Below are 14,060 nucleotides of genomic sequence, written 5' to 3' on the forward strand. Positions count from 1 at the left end.
TGATAACTGTAATCCTTAGTCATTTAATCCCTAAGGGTCACGCAGTTCTTTTAGCCACAGCAGTGTCCTGGAAACCCTAGTTAAACTGCTTGTCCACTGTATCCCCTAGATGCTTTTCAGAGTTGCTGCTGTCCAGAGCGCACCCATTGTAGTTTATGACCTCTGTAATTTATTCCTTTCTGCACTGAATGCTGTGGTTTTCTAAGCATTGAAGAACACTGTGGCTGCTTTGTTCTTATTATTAATTGTGGGGTTTTTTAAAACCAGACTTTTTTCATTTACAAGTATAGCAGGAGTGATTTTACATTTACTTCCAAATAACAAATATTATCAAGCTGAACAGGTCAAAAACCTCTTGTGAAATGTAGTTTCCTTTTCCATGTCCTTCCTTTGGCATTATTAGATGGGAAATACCCAAGGCTTAAGAGCTTTGGTTGTGGCGTGCAGTTCTGTGTCTGCCTGGTAGCACGAACGTCAATAAAATTCTGAAAGGGAAGACATCAGAAAGGAAGTTTCCTGCATCAAAATGACTCTAAAATATAGTCTTAAAAAGATACTCTTTAAAGTGTCTTCTTGAATTGAAGGAAACTTTTACAATGCCTGCTGTAAGAAGCTAACCAGAGCTGTCAGACTTCTTCCATCTGAGTGTTCTTTTAGGATCTGTTCGGTGTCTGTTGGGAATTAGGAAGAGCAGTGGGTTATATACCACACAGAAAATGAAAAATGAAGTCGCAAAATCAGTAACAAGTTTGTGGTTTAAACACTAAATAACCCTTTAGAACCATCTTCAAGGTACAGATTCAGTTTTAAATACAAAATTATTCAAAATATCTTCAAAATATATACAGATTTTAGTCAAATTCATTAAATTGTTTCACAACAGCAGATAATCACTTCCAGATAACCCTTCTTAGAATTTAAAAGAATTGATTACTTGATAATGTGACGCCAATGTGAAGACTTAACTGGTTTGATATTTTAAGCCTAATTTTGACTCTAGCTTGTTTATGTAGCTTTGATCTGCAAATATATTGCTTTGCTTTTAGTTTAGTATTAATAACTGTAGATGATTGTTATGTTTTTTACATTTTATTTTAGCTGAATGGTTTACATCAAGTTTACGAGAAATAGAGTGAGTCACTTTTATTTCAGAACGTAATGGAGACCCAGACCTCTTGATACTGGTCACTTAAGACTATCACCTGACCATTTCTCTCTGTATTTAATTCAAATGCATTTGGTGTTCATCTTAGGTTCACACTCTTTGCAGGATAAATACAAATTGCTAAATGCAAGCATTTTTATTAAGACCACTAATGACATGTTAGAACAAATAATCTTTAGATGTGCCATGGAGCATAAAATAGTGGTGGTAAAAAAGTATGAGCAATTAATGAAATCATCTGACCCATTCTATGTTATAGACATAGCACTATATTATTTTGTGAATAGTAATCTTGTATATTAGTAACTGATTTCTTCAAATTGTATACTGGAAAACACACATCAAGACAGAGGAAGGTCAATGGTAAACAAAGGAAAGGAAATCTGCTTATGCTGTTTTTTCTCCTCAGTCTAATAGTTTTTCTTCTGATAAGACATGTAGGCAAGTATAAAGCATGTTCTCCACATAATTTACTGGAAGAGCATAGCAGTGTGCCTTAAATAATCTCCTCAACTGTAATCTCAAGTGTCAAATATGATAGCATAGATGAAGAGAGTTTTTCCTTTTGTCTATATCAATAAATCCATTCTTGACCATGTTAGTTACAAGCATAGGGGGTTTTGCGCATGTCAAACGGGAGAAATTTAGCGTTTATTCAATTCTCAGGTACAACGAAGAGGTAAATTAATGTACATTATTTATCACTTTATTGCTGATGCTTGCACTGTCATTTGCTCTTTTCCATCTATGATAAATGTCCATAGAGTTCAGCTTATAAAGGATTGAGTAGTCTGCTCATACCAAGCGAATAGGTATTACAGTACTATAATATACGAAAAAGCAGGAAGGAAGCTTCATTGTTAGGGTAGGTCTTAAAGTGCTCTATTAGGGGAGCTGTTGCCTCCTGGAGTTGAAGGTTGCTGCATGTCTTCTGAAGCTCATCTTTTCATGAAAATCACATAACACTTTATTCCCATAGAAAACCTAACACACCTCTCAAACATTTAGCTTTCAACATTTTTTATGTCCCGGTATCTGATCTTAATTCTATTTCTACTCTAAGAAGGTGTAAAGCTGGAGTTAAATTTGAAAAGTAACAGCTTTGAAATGCACACATCAAAATGATCACACAGAAATCATTCCTGATTTCCTGTCCTGAGGTCCTAAACCATCATGTTATTTCCTTTGTTCCACTGTGCTTCTACTTAAATCCTTCAGTCCCCATATGCCATACTGACAAAGGACTGTATGCTCCTGTCTCTCTTTGTCATCTTGTTTCTGCTTAAGAGTCCAGAGAATGATCTGCAGAAGTTTGAACTTTAGATTCTGTGACAGCTCACAAATACTGAAATTTTAGCTCTTCAAAATTGCCAATGCATTTCTGTGATTACTATAAAAGAAAAGCCAGATTGCAGCAGTAAAATAAACTACCAAATCAAACAGTAATGTAAGATGCCATCTCTCAGTTAAGATAATACTGACTTATTGTCAAATTTCAATATCTTAGAAAAGGAATTTTCAGTTATACCAACAGTATAGAAACTATCTGTGCTGTGACCTGGAGCTACTCTGTGTTAATGAGAAAAAAAGGTGATATATAAAACTGCATTGCAAAATGCCTGGTGAGTTTAATTATGTATATCAAATATTTTGCAGGCATTGCCCCCATTAGAAGATTTTTTTCATATTCTTGGTACTGTAATGAGAATTAGAAAAATTTCTTATCAAAAGGAGACCCCCAAAGTTCTCAGAATGTTTCAGAACGTAATTAACCTTACAGTACAAATGTCGTACACTTGAAAAATGATTTATTGTAATATTTTGAGAAATAGAAAGAACAAATGACCAAATTTGTGTTGCCATAATGATTCAACAGATGCATTAGCAGACCACAGAATGTGATATACAGCAGGTTTTGGTAGTTATAAGTAGCAGCATCTTTCACATTGCCTTTTTCAATGTACTAATAATGCATGCTGGACTATGTTCTTCTTGTATCTCCATCAGTATAAAACCACAGAGATGCCAATGAAGATAATGATGCTATTTCAATTTCTGATATTGGTTGCTGTGAGTAACATTTTGTCTGTTCTTCTCTCGTCATTTCAGCTGTACATCAGGGAGGTAATTTTATCAATTTTTTTCCAGATAAATTGAATGTGGAAGGTACCTTACATGCCTCTCCAGTTAAATTAGTTCAATTGAATGTTTGAGGCAATTAAGAAAAGTTGAGCACTTTGGGGAAGAGGTCAGGGAAGAAGGATGAAGGCAAGCACGGTAGAAAGTATGTGTAAAAGTTAATAGATTACAGCATCTGTGATTGATTTTCTTTAAAGACGTTAATGTGTGGCTGTTCCTAATTTGCAGATGCACTAATATATCACATAAGATATCAGAATATATACTGATTACTTGGCTTTTGCTGGGTAGAACAATGTCTGCAGGTGATGATGTGCTTTCCCTTTCCTTACATAGTGAGTATATTACCCTTCAATTGTGGGGCCAGGCGGTGAAAAATCAGAACAGTTAATATTGTGTGAGTATGCAACAGTACAATTTAAATGACCAGCCTTGTTTGTTGAGTCATATATAACTCCCAAATAAACCTAAATTAATTGAAAAATTAAAATGTAATAATAATTCTATTCTTTTACCCAAAAATTGGGCATCAAGAATTAGGAAGTATTACTCTTTGGTCAAAGTATGAAAAATTTAGGACATAATAGGGGAAAATACTAAAATTTCAGTACATTTTCACAAAGTCCGTTCAAGTTTTAGTAAGCAAAGACAATGGACATTGTAACGTTTGAACTCTAGTGCTGAAAAACAGGAGTAGTAAGCACATGAACCTCAACACTACTACATACTACATCTCATACTTTCGAATTAGAGATTTAATCAAAACAGGTAGGATGCATGTTTTGAAAGGATTATCTTTTTCAGATATACTTTACTAAGGTTTTCATTGTACCTGTTTTGTCAGGAGCTCCCAAACAGGGAAAGCCCCTGTGTTGGAGACCACTTGTTCCTTGGTGTGAACACTTCCAGGTCCGTATCAGAAATGCAGTAAATACAGAATAGCTGTGCAGAACCTCTAGGCTATTGTTTAACGGAGTCTGTAGGGACTCTGTTTTATTGCTTGGAAGAATGCGGAGTTGCTGCAAGATGTGACGGCATTACTTTGCAATCAACACCTTCTAAATGAGAAGGTTATTTTGATTTCTTGACTTATTGCCATACTGAAATAGTATCTGTGAAAGAATACACTCATATGTTACGTTCAACAGAATAGTTATCGACTAAAACATTTGTAATTATTTGAAATTAATCTATTGGAATGGAATTACCAACTAATGCAACTTTGATAACTAAAGAGAAATGTCTTTTTTTGTGGCTGACTTGCCTAAGCTGTATTTATCTACATATCAAAATGTATTTTTTGTCAAAACAGTATGAAACTTGGAACAAGATCTCTAAAACGCAGTTTTCTAGGCTTCAGTCCTGCAAACTGATGAGTGCCTCCTGTGATTTTGCTGTATGTGTTCATCCTATACTTAAATATTTGCAGACATTTCAGTAGATCAGGCCTTTGGCTCTCATATACCTGTTTGGTTTTTTATTTAACATTTTTCTCCTTGGTATTTAAGAATAAAAAGCAAAGCAGAATGATTTGGATGTGTAAAATCAAGTGCTTCTCTCTTTTGGCTTTACTTATAGACTTATTAATTGCTTAGAAGTGATCTTAAATGGTTCTCTGGATTCAGTCATTAAACTGATAAGTCATACTTTTTATAATATAATTCTCATACTTTAAACTACTTTCTATACAAATAAACATTATTGTGTTACAAAGATAAAATACTGGCATTTTCAGATGTACTGCATTGCAAAGATAAAGCACTCATGTGCTTGTGGAGCCAATCCTGCATATCATTGCAGAAGTTCAGGGTCAGATGCATCTCATCAAAATTTTGGTTGGTTTTGTTAGGCCAAATCCGGTCACCTGAGAGAGGTGAGGCTGCAGCAGCTCCCTGCGCCCGCGACAGCAGCAGTGCTCAGCAGCTCACACAGTGCATACATACATCTGTATGTGGCTGGCCACATAGATCAACAGACAGAGAGCAACAGCAGTCGCGAACAGAAACAGCCCCAACAGCCTCATCCTGTCTGGCTGATCAGGGTGAAAGCCTGTTGGTGGAAACCATGTGTCCATACGTGAATGTGGACCCCTCCAGTAGCTGGCCTTAGGCACTCAGGCTGTCCTGGACCTGGCCCTGGATCCCCAGGTGTCCCCAGCTGCTGGCAGCAGCGGCTCCAATACCTGCTCCCAAGCCTCTTACCCTCGTTGCTGGCTAGTCCAGCTTGGCATCCGCTGGCGATCACACAGTGGCGTACGCACCCACACCGTACGTATCTCCTCCAGTTTCCACAGTTGCTGGCACCCTGGATACGTGGGCCCCTGCAGCCTGTGGCCCCTTGTTCAGTTGCCACCACTCAGACCCCTCACACTCTCCGGTCTCTCCAGTTGCTGCCACCACGGGCACCTGGGCCCTTTGGGCTCGTGGTCCCACCCCAGTGGTGGCACTTACGCCTCCGTACACACACATGCACACGGAATAGGGAGCCCCTTGCCCAGAAAATTAGTCAGAGATGGAATTTAATAAGAAAACAGGACACGCTTTGGTGATCAGGCCAGACAAGTGTCCTGACCACCCACTACTGATATGTAACCGGGCCCTCTTGTCCCCTTACCTGTCCATTTCACCACCTTTGTTCCTCTCCAATCCACCTTTATTTCATCTAAATGCAATCATGACATCAAAATGCTTTCTGATAAGCATGGGAAGTTGTGATTTCTGGTGTCTCTCGGGTGTAGCGGTTTTGACACAGGGATTCATCCAAAGACTGTTCTGATGGTACACGTCCATGTGTCCCCCCCTTGCTGACTAAGCGTTAAGAGAGATTTCTGTAGATGCTGAAGACTACAGAAACAATGCTTTAGTTGTACGTAATGAAACCAATAATAACCATCATTTGTCTTTTAAAATCTTGAGAGTACAACTAAGTCTACCTCATGAGTAAGTATCCTTGAAAAGCAGTCTTTAAAACACAGAGGATCTTTGAAATGGTGGATGGCAGCTCAAACCTGTAAAAAATGCCCATGGATCTCATCATAGCTATTCTGAAATGTGTAAGCTTAAAACCAAAATGCACAAATAACGTATTATTCCAAAATCCACCAGCAAATTCTAGTGAACATTGAATTGATTTTCCTTTTTTCTCCTTTTTGCAGCTGCTAGTCTGATTCGAACTGTTTATTCACAGGATGAAAGAGATGTTTTTAAGCATTCTCAACAGTACCAAGTGATTGATGTAAATTTAAAAAAGCTACTCTGATTTAAAGAGAGTTGCTAGGAAACATGCAGTTTGAAGATGAAATCTCCCATTGAGCTTGTCTTTGGCTGTACAATAGGAAGTATGTTATAGGGTATCCTGAGTTACAGATTATATGGATAAACTGTTAAATTTTTATGTATATAAATACATCTGCTATGAACTTACTGAATACACGTTTCATGCCCATATCTTCATTTACTGATGAATAACAAGGTATTACTGAGTTCAGTAATGTGAACAAGAAAATGTGAAAATCAGATAGAAAATGCCTAGAGTGTTGATAAAGATTATCTTACAATCTTGTTTCATTTTTCCAAAACGTCAAATGAATTTTTTCTTAGAAATGGATCTGTTTAATTTTAAGATGATGTTCTGAGTAGTCTGTTCTTTTCTTTTACAAACTTTAACAAAACTGAAACTCCAAAAGATAGCATCAATTATACACTTAATTTTACTGGAGAAGTTAATGGGTTTTGTCCCTTGAAAGTTGTTGGCCAAAGTAACCAAAAAAATCCTCTTTATCGTATGAAAGAATGACCAGTTTTAATAATGGATATCTGTTTGTATTCGTGGCTGATTTTTTTTTCATTCTGATTTTAGAGCCTTGGTGTGTTTGGTTATCTTGGAGTCAAGTTAAACTAATTAGGCTTTAAGACACAAACGGAAGCTACTTGGAAGTGTAGGAACAGAGTTGTATGCTGTTCTGCCTGATGGTTGGTGCTTGGCAGGAGGTTTATTGATTTTTGTTTGCTGAAATTTTTTACCAGGCAATCTTTAAGCAGCAAAGCCCTTACAGCATGCTTTCAGAAAAGTGTGAGTAATGCCTGTGAGTTACAGCAGCAGTAAGTGATCTTTTTCTTATTTATTACCTTAGAAGAAAGAACAGCCAGTTGCTGATACAGCAAACAGTGTGAATAGGGACTTGGAGGACTGGCTGCCTGACCCTTTGCTGCTGACATGATGATTAAAGACAGTGTTTAAGTACCGCTAAGCAACACTTCATTATCTGAAGTATTTCAAAACAAAACCTTTTTGCAGCTCAATGACTCAAGAAAAGTAACTAAACTGTATTCATAATTAATAGTAAATCTGAGTTGTTGATCTTACCATAAATTAGAAGATGCCTAACCTTCCTAAAAAAATATGTTTATAATAGCAATACTAAATGACCCTTTGTTACAGAGTCGTTGATTAACTGCAAGATGAGATAGATGTGTGACCGCTGTAAAACCCTTGTAAGGAAAAGAATTAATGTTGATTCATAATGAATCTGTGGATGCAAATGAGAAAAATAAGACATCTCGTTAGTTGCATGAACTATCTGAGAGGACAAAATAACAGAAAGCCAAAACAAAGAGTGAAAAAAATAAAAATGGGAAGGATGATGTAGCAGGCAAGCAAAGACCCATAGGGTTTCTTAATTGCCTAACAAAAAAGCAAAAGTGCCTACTGAGCAACTGACTGAAGAAGTTACTGATTCTCAAGGTCTGAATTCTTTGATGTGTAAATATAAAGGAAGCAGGAGAGTTAAATTCACAGTGTGATTAACTAGCAGCGTGTTGTCCTACTTGAAAAAATGATGCGTTAGAAAATTGCCACGGAAAACAGACATCTTGTAACAGTAAGGTTGCCATTCAGATCCCTGGTACCTTTGCTATCTTATAACAATCTTCTGCCAATATATTTGATGTTTTTGTTTCTTGTTATAGGCGCTATGTTTTCTTGCTTTGTAGAATAGGCACTATTGCTTTCAAGTGTAAAAGGCGTGGCTCAAAACATGTCTAGAGAAGGCATTTATTGTCTTTTTGGTGTTTGATTCTTGGAGAGAAGCTTCCACAAGCTTCCACAGCTTCCAAAGAAGGGGGCAGGGAGTGGAGAAAAAAGGTAACTCAGAGTATATTGCAGATCATCAGTGTGCCAGGACATTAGTTCTTTTAAGGCTATCAAGATGAGAGTTTAAGTGGAAAAGAAGGCACGAAGAGAAAATTTGTAAATATGTGTAAAAGAATGGAAGTTTTGCATTGCACTCCGAAGTTAACGTTTCCCATTGAAACTTGGGCCAAGCCCTGTAGCAACCCTGGAGTCCTCATCACCTCCGAGACATTGGTTCTCCGTGTTTCCAAGTCAATGTTTATTAAGCAAAAATACAGACCTGGTTGAATTATCCACTACTGATGGAATCACTTATTAATTTAGCCTGTCTAAATATATTAATAAACTGAACCTGGTTTTTTTTTATTACTATTTCTTTATTTAGCACCTGTAAGCAGTAGAAAAATAAATTTTGAGTAATTGGGGGAGAGAGGGATTAGACTGCTCTTTGCTCCAACTTAGTGGTTGTTTGTTATGTTATTGCATGTTGTCCTTGAGAGTGTAAATTCTGTTCAGTAAGAGTATTTTATTTATGGGCCATCAAATTGATGGCCGCCTTAGCTGCCTTTCATTCACGTGAAATGGAGAGAGTAGCTATATTCTTTAAATGGGATGATGTGCAAAATACTAGAAGCACAACTGTTGGTGACAGACTGTTTGGGCCAGTGGGCAGTATTGAGGCAGTGGATTTGAACTTGCATTTCCACTTGAACAAATCTGGCAAAAACGAGGATGATCAAAAGGAAATGAAGCGTTTCTACAAGCCTTTGTGAAGGGAATTAAAGCCACTTTTGGACTCTAAGAGATGGCCAGCTATCATCAAAAATCTTCTGTAGACGCAGCAGTGCTGTAAGAGTATGGCTGGCTTGGAAGTTTACTTACAGTAATCCCAGAGCACTGTAATGAGATAAATCTGTGCAGTGGTAAGGAACTTGACTGTCATCACCTTTCTGGTAATAGAGAAGACTAGTAAACACTAGTGGCTAAGGTATTGGTTTCAGAAGTAAATCAAGGGTTTGTGGACGCTGGTTGAGAAGCCAGATTTTTAAGTAAGATGTGGTGCCCCTTCTAATGGCACAGTCTAACCTAGAATGCCAAAACTTGCTGATTGATCACAAAATGAAATTGCAAAGACCAAAATAGTAGAAAAGGACAAAGGGTGATACAATAAATAACATGCAATGTACATCATTATTTTTGTTAAATTCAAAAGTTTCTTGGTAATTCTAAATATTGAGCAACTAGTAAGATTTATGAGGAGTTAGTTATCATAGCAAAATTGCCAACTCTTTTAAGAAAATCAACATAACGAGCAATTGGATCCTTACTAAAATCACTAAAAGAGCCTGAAGTAAAAACAAATATAAAACACTGATTAGGTTGAAGTATTATGTGGCTCCTAGAAGGCTTTGATTATAACTTGCCACTGTGTTAATTTACTAGTGAAATATTGCAATTATATATACTCATGTTTTGAAAAAGGGTGGAGAACCAGAGATTTCTTCTAGATCTTTGTATCTATTTATAGTCTAATCTGGACGGAATCTCTACCAATTCTAAAACTTGAATGTGTATAATTATCATAGTATTCCAGGAAATGAGAGTCCTAACAAGCATCTTGATTTACCTTTCCTAGCTAAGTGGTACCAAACCAGAGCTCCTAAACGCTTTCCTTTGCCCCCTCTCTGCCCGTTCAGCACTTGGGGTTCCTGAGAGGAGCTCTGAGTAGATGTCAGGGGCTCATGCAGCGATCACGCTGCTCCCACGCTGAAAGCCTCAGTAAAGGGGGTTCAGGGAAGATCTTGCCATGGTAAATATAGAGATTTACTGGCAGAGGCGACGGCTAATCCTCATGCACCTTCATTTACTTACATCTCCATCTCCATTGCTTCCCCTCTCTGCCTTTCTTTCGGACTGCCCTTTTGGGTTGGTTTATTGCTTCCATCCTCCCACACATCACTTAGGTGTTCCACATGACATCCCTCCCCTCTGTAACGCTGAGATCTGTTTCTTTGCTTCCTCTTCACCCCTTTAACATCCCCCACTGTTGCTCTGCTTTCCCTTGTCTATTCCCACCCCTTCTTGATTTCAAATCTAGTAGATTATGTAGCCTATTTGCACTGCTTTTGATCTTACGATCTTTATTCAAATGACTGCTGTTACCTGCTGTTTGTAATTTCTTTTTGAGTCTATATTATGAATGCTTTATATCCTTGCAAAATGATGATGTCATCTATGTGTTTGGATTAAGTAGGGAAGTGATGGAAAACACTAGCTATTTTCCTAGCTGTAAAACAAGTATCTTTTTCTCCTTAATGAAGGGCAAAGTGTGCTGTGAAGACCTGAAGAAAGCCACACAGAGCGCGGAAGAAAATGTAGACATTGTCCTAAAGTGCATTTTGAGAGATTCAAGAATCCTTACAATTGGGTAGTATAGAGAGGCAGGTCTACCCTTGTGTCCTGGGAACGCCTCTCATCCTAATGAAGCATCACGAGACACCGCAAGCCTCCAAGAAGCGTTCTGGGAGGTCCCTGTGTTCAAAATTGAACGTGCTTCCTATTCAGCAGCCAATGTCCCAGTTTTCCCCCACGTCCTTTGGGAGGATTGCACTCCAGACAGCTCACCAGAAGGAGTTCTCTTGAATCTAGCAAGGCAAAGGTCCTGTAGTGGTGACTGGCTCTTTAGTGAAACGGAACCGTCAAAAGGGACCTAAATGTGTTAATGAGCATTAGACAGTAATTAAACTTGACACAGTTGCAGTTAAATGCCTGCTTATTTTATCACATATTTTAAAAAGGTCTTACTCGTTTGCTATAATTATGATGCATTGTTGTGAGAAAAGAAGGATAGTGTACTCTGCAGACTAAAAGGAGTATGTCCAGGCATGCATCACTCTCTGCTTTTACAGGGGAGAAAAGTGAGTCGAACTAATGACTGTTCTTTTGTTCGGGAATGACTTTTTCTTAGGCAATATCCTTCTCACTCTGCGAAGAAAAAAGGTTAAGAGCTGTAAAGCAAAAGAGGCAGTAGATAATGCCACGTGAGCACTGCAGCCCACAGTGCTGCCTCCGGCGCGAGTGCTGCTGCCTCAAATACGCCTGGACTCCTCCTTGGGCAGCTGGGTGGTAACATCATGTACAGCCATACTACTTCAGACATACAGACGATAACCTGCATGCTGTCTCATGTCATAGCAGGCAGTTCTGCCAAAATTCAGCAGAGCGATGTGAAACAGCCTCACTTCTTGTCCACAAGCTGAGATAAATCAGGAGGGATGGATGTGCGATGTATACAGAACCTGCTCAGCTGAAAGAAGTGAGAGCAAGGAAAGGATTTTAATCCTGGCAGGGTGGATATTTTTGTATGTGAATAAAATGAGATATTTATAGCATTTACTGACACAATTTTTATTTACTGTCATTTGAACCAGTGTTCAAACCATTTTTTCCTGAGCCAACAGAAAAGAATTTTTGGAGAGCTAGAGGACAAGGTAACTTTCCAAAATCAAACCTGGATTATGCAAAAGAGAGGGAGGAGCAATCTTCTGTCTGCAGCGGTGCCTGTAATGTCAGAGAGAGAACACAGGTTTAGTCTTAACAGTTTCATCCATAAATATATTTGAACACAGTTATTATCACCATGAGTTACTGTGTAATTTCCATTGTTCCCAACAGAATTCCTGTTTCATTGCTGTTTAATTATGTGCATTATTTCAGGGTAACTATGCAATTTAACTCATGTCACTTGGAAATAAATGTTCCAGGCGAGGCGGTGGCATAACACAAGAAGCTTCATAGCCAGGATATAGTTCCTGGAAAAGTATACAAAGTCATTTGTTGATGTAGCCTACCACTGTCTTTTGGAGGAATCATATAGACACACTAGTTCCTACCTTGGTCATTTAAGGTAGATGCCTGAAATAGTTGTGAATATCATTTGTGTGACAGAGTCTGAAGAAACTTTAGTGCCAACAGAAGCAGGAGGGTAAAGATGTTTAGTAGATTCTTCCCCTTGGATCCAGCTACAGTAAGCATATGCATTTGTTGCCAACGTAAGAGCCTTTTTCCAGGGAATATTTCTAAATAAATCTCGGTTCTGGGGATCACTGTTTAGCTCTTGTATGTGTTTTGCTGAGCACTGTTTTCATGTAACAGCCATGATTTTAGGGTCATGGCAACTAATACAGTTTTGACGTGTTTGTTAAAGATTTCATCTGCTAAAAAAAGGAAAAGTGTGAAGTGCAACAGCTCCTGTACTTCCAGAGCCAAAAAGATTCTCTTGTGATATTTCTTGTCATTTTCCTACACTATGAGTTTAATACAACACCCCATGAAACTCTCCTCTAAGGAAAGCTCACTATCTGAGGCATGTTCAGATAAACATCTTCTTAGCATTATTCTGAGGAAGAAGGCACAAGTGTAAGGCCCTGATGGCTGAGACATGTTCCTGGCCACCTCAAGGAGAGATGTGAGACACGCACGCTGAGACAGGCCTGTCCAGCAGCAGCTCAAACCAGAGGCTCTCTGTTAATCAGAGCAGCATTTATCCCAAGCATACCTGGAGAGTCAGATATGTTTGTACGTGCGCTTTGAAATTCAAAACGGCCCATTTCTTGGTGTTGGAGGTGGAAAACAGGGCAGTTTCAAAACAAGACCTAAACCATTTGGATTTTGGAAAAAGAAAACAATTTAGTAAAAATTTTGACCTGGAAAGAGCAGGAGTCTTGGTAAAAGGTCGAAGCCGCTGTTGGAATCATTGGTACTTGGCATGGCAAGCTGGAAAACAGTAGCATCAAGATTACATGCTGCAAAAAGTGACAATGCCATGTTAGCATGCAACATGCCCTAGGATGCCTGTTACTGAACAGTATTCAAGTATATATAAGCATATTTTATAATGAAATAACAAAATTAATATACTGAGAGGAATGGATGATACCAGCATGTGCCTGAGATAGATACAACAATATTCTGCCATTGGTAAGCTGGAAGCCTTGTTTTGTGTGAAGGTCGTAACTTAACCAGTGCTACAGCAGAACCAATTGAGAGAAGAAGTATGAACAAGAGGTGATGGATGTAAAGGTTGCATTTATATATCCATGGCAAGAAATCCATTAAACAAAATGGAAAATTGAAACATGGTGATGCATTACCCTAAAGAAATAGATAACAGCCACCAGCCAGAAAGGAAAAGCTAACAAAATGTTCTGATTGAAAGAAGTAAAAAATGTTATAGAAAAAGCTGCATGTTTCTTTAGCTTGGTTTTAGTATATATACAGGCAGAGTTTCTCCCATATGGAAAAGAGAAGACTTCAGATACGACATTGCAATAATATTTTCAGCATTTAAAAGGCAACTCATAAAAATTAATACTGCCTTTCCAGACGATCATGAATTGTATGTTAAAAGTTTAAAAGGAATTATATACTAGACAAAATAGATGAATCCTGAAAGAGATTTCACTGTAATTTTCTTTTTACAGACTTTGAAATCATTAATTGTAATGTAGTATTTACTGAGTTGAAGGAGGATAGAATCTGGACTTTATTTTATTGCAAACTATGTAATATTTTAATATTTCTAATAATGTGAAGTGTGCACAGAGAGAGGATCTCGCTTAAGAAG

The 14,060-nt window shown here is 38.0% G+C and overlaps 1 protein-coding gene across 1 annotated transcript in view; it reads left to right on the forward strand.

Annotated features, from left to right (window-relative positions):
* The window catches only part of CNTN1 (contactin 1), a 268,296-nt gene that overhangs the window by 155,631 nt on the left and 98,605 nt on the right, over positions 1–14,060 (forward strand). The gene's annotated exons all lie outside the window — the stretch shown is intronic.

The sequence above is a fragment of the Calonectris borealis genome, chromosome 1 (genome assembly GCF_964195595.1).
Source record: "Calonectris borealis chromosome 1, bCalBor7.hap1.2, whole genome shotgun sequence".
NCBI lineage: Eukaryota > Metazoa > Chordata > Aves > Procellariiformes > Procellariidae > Calonectris > Calonectris borealis.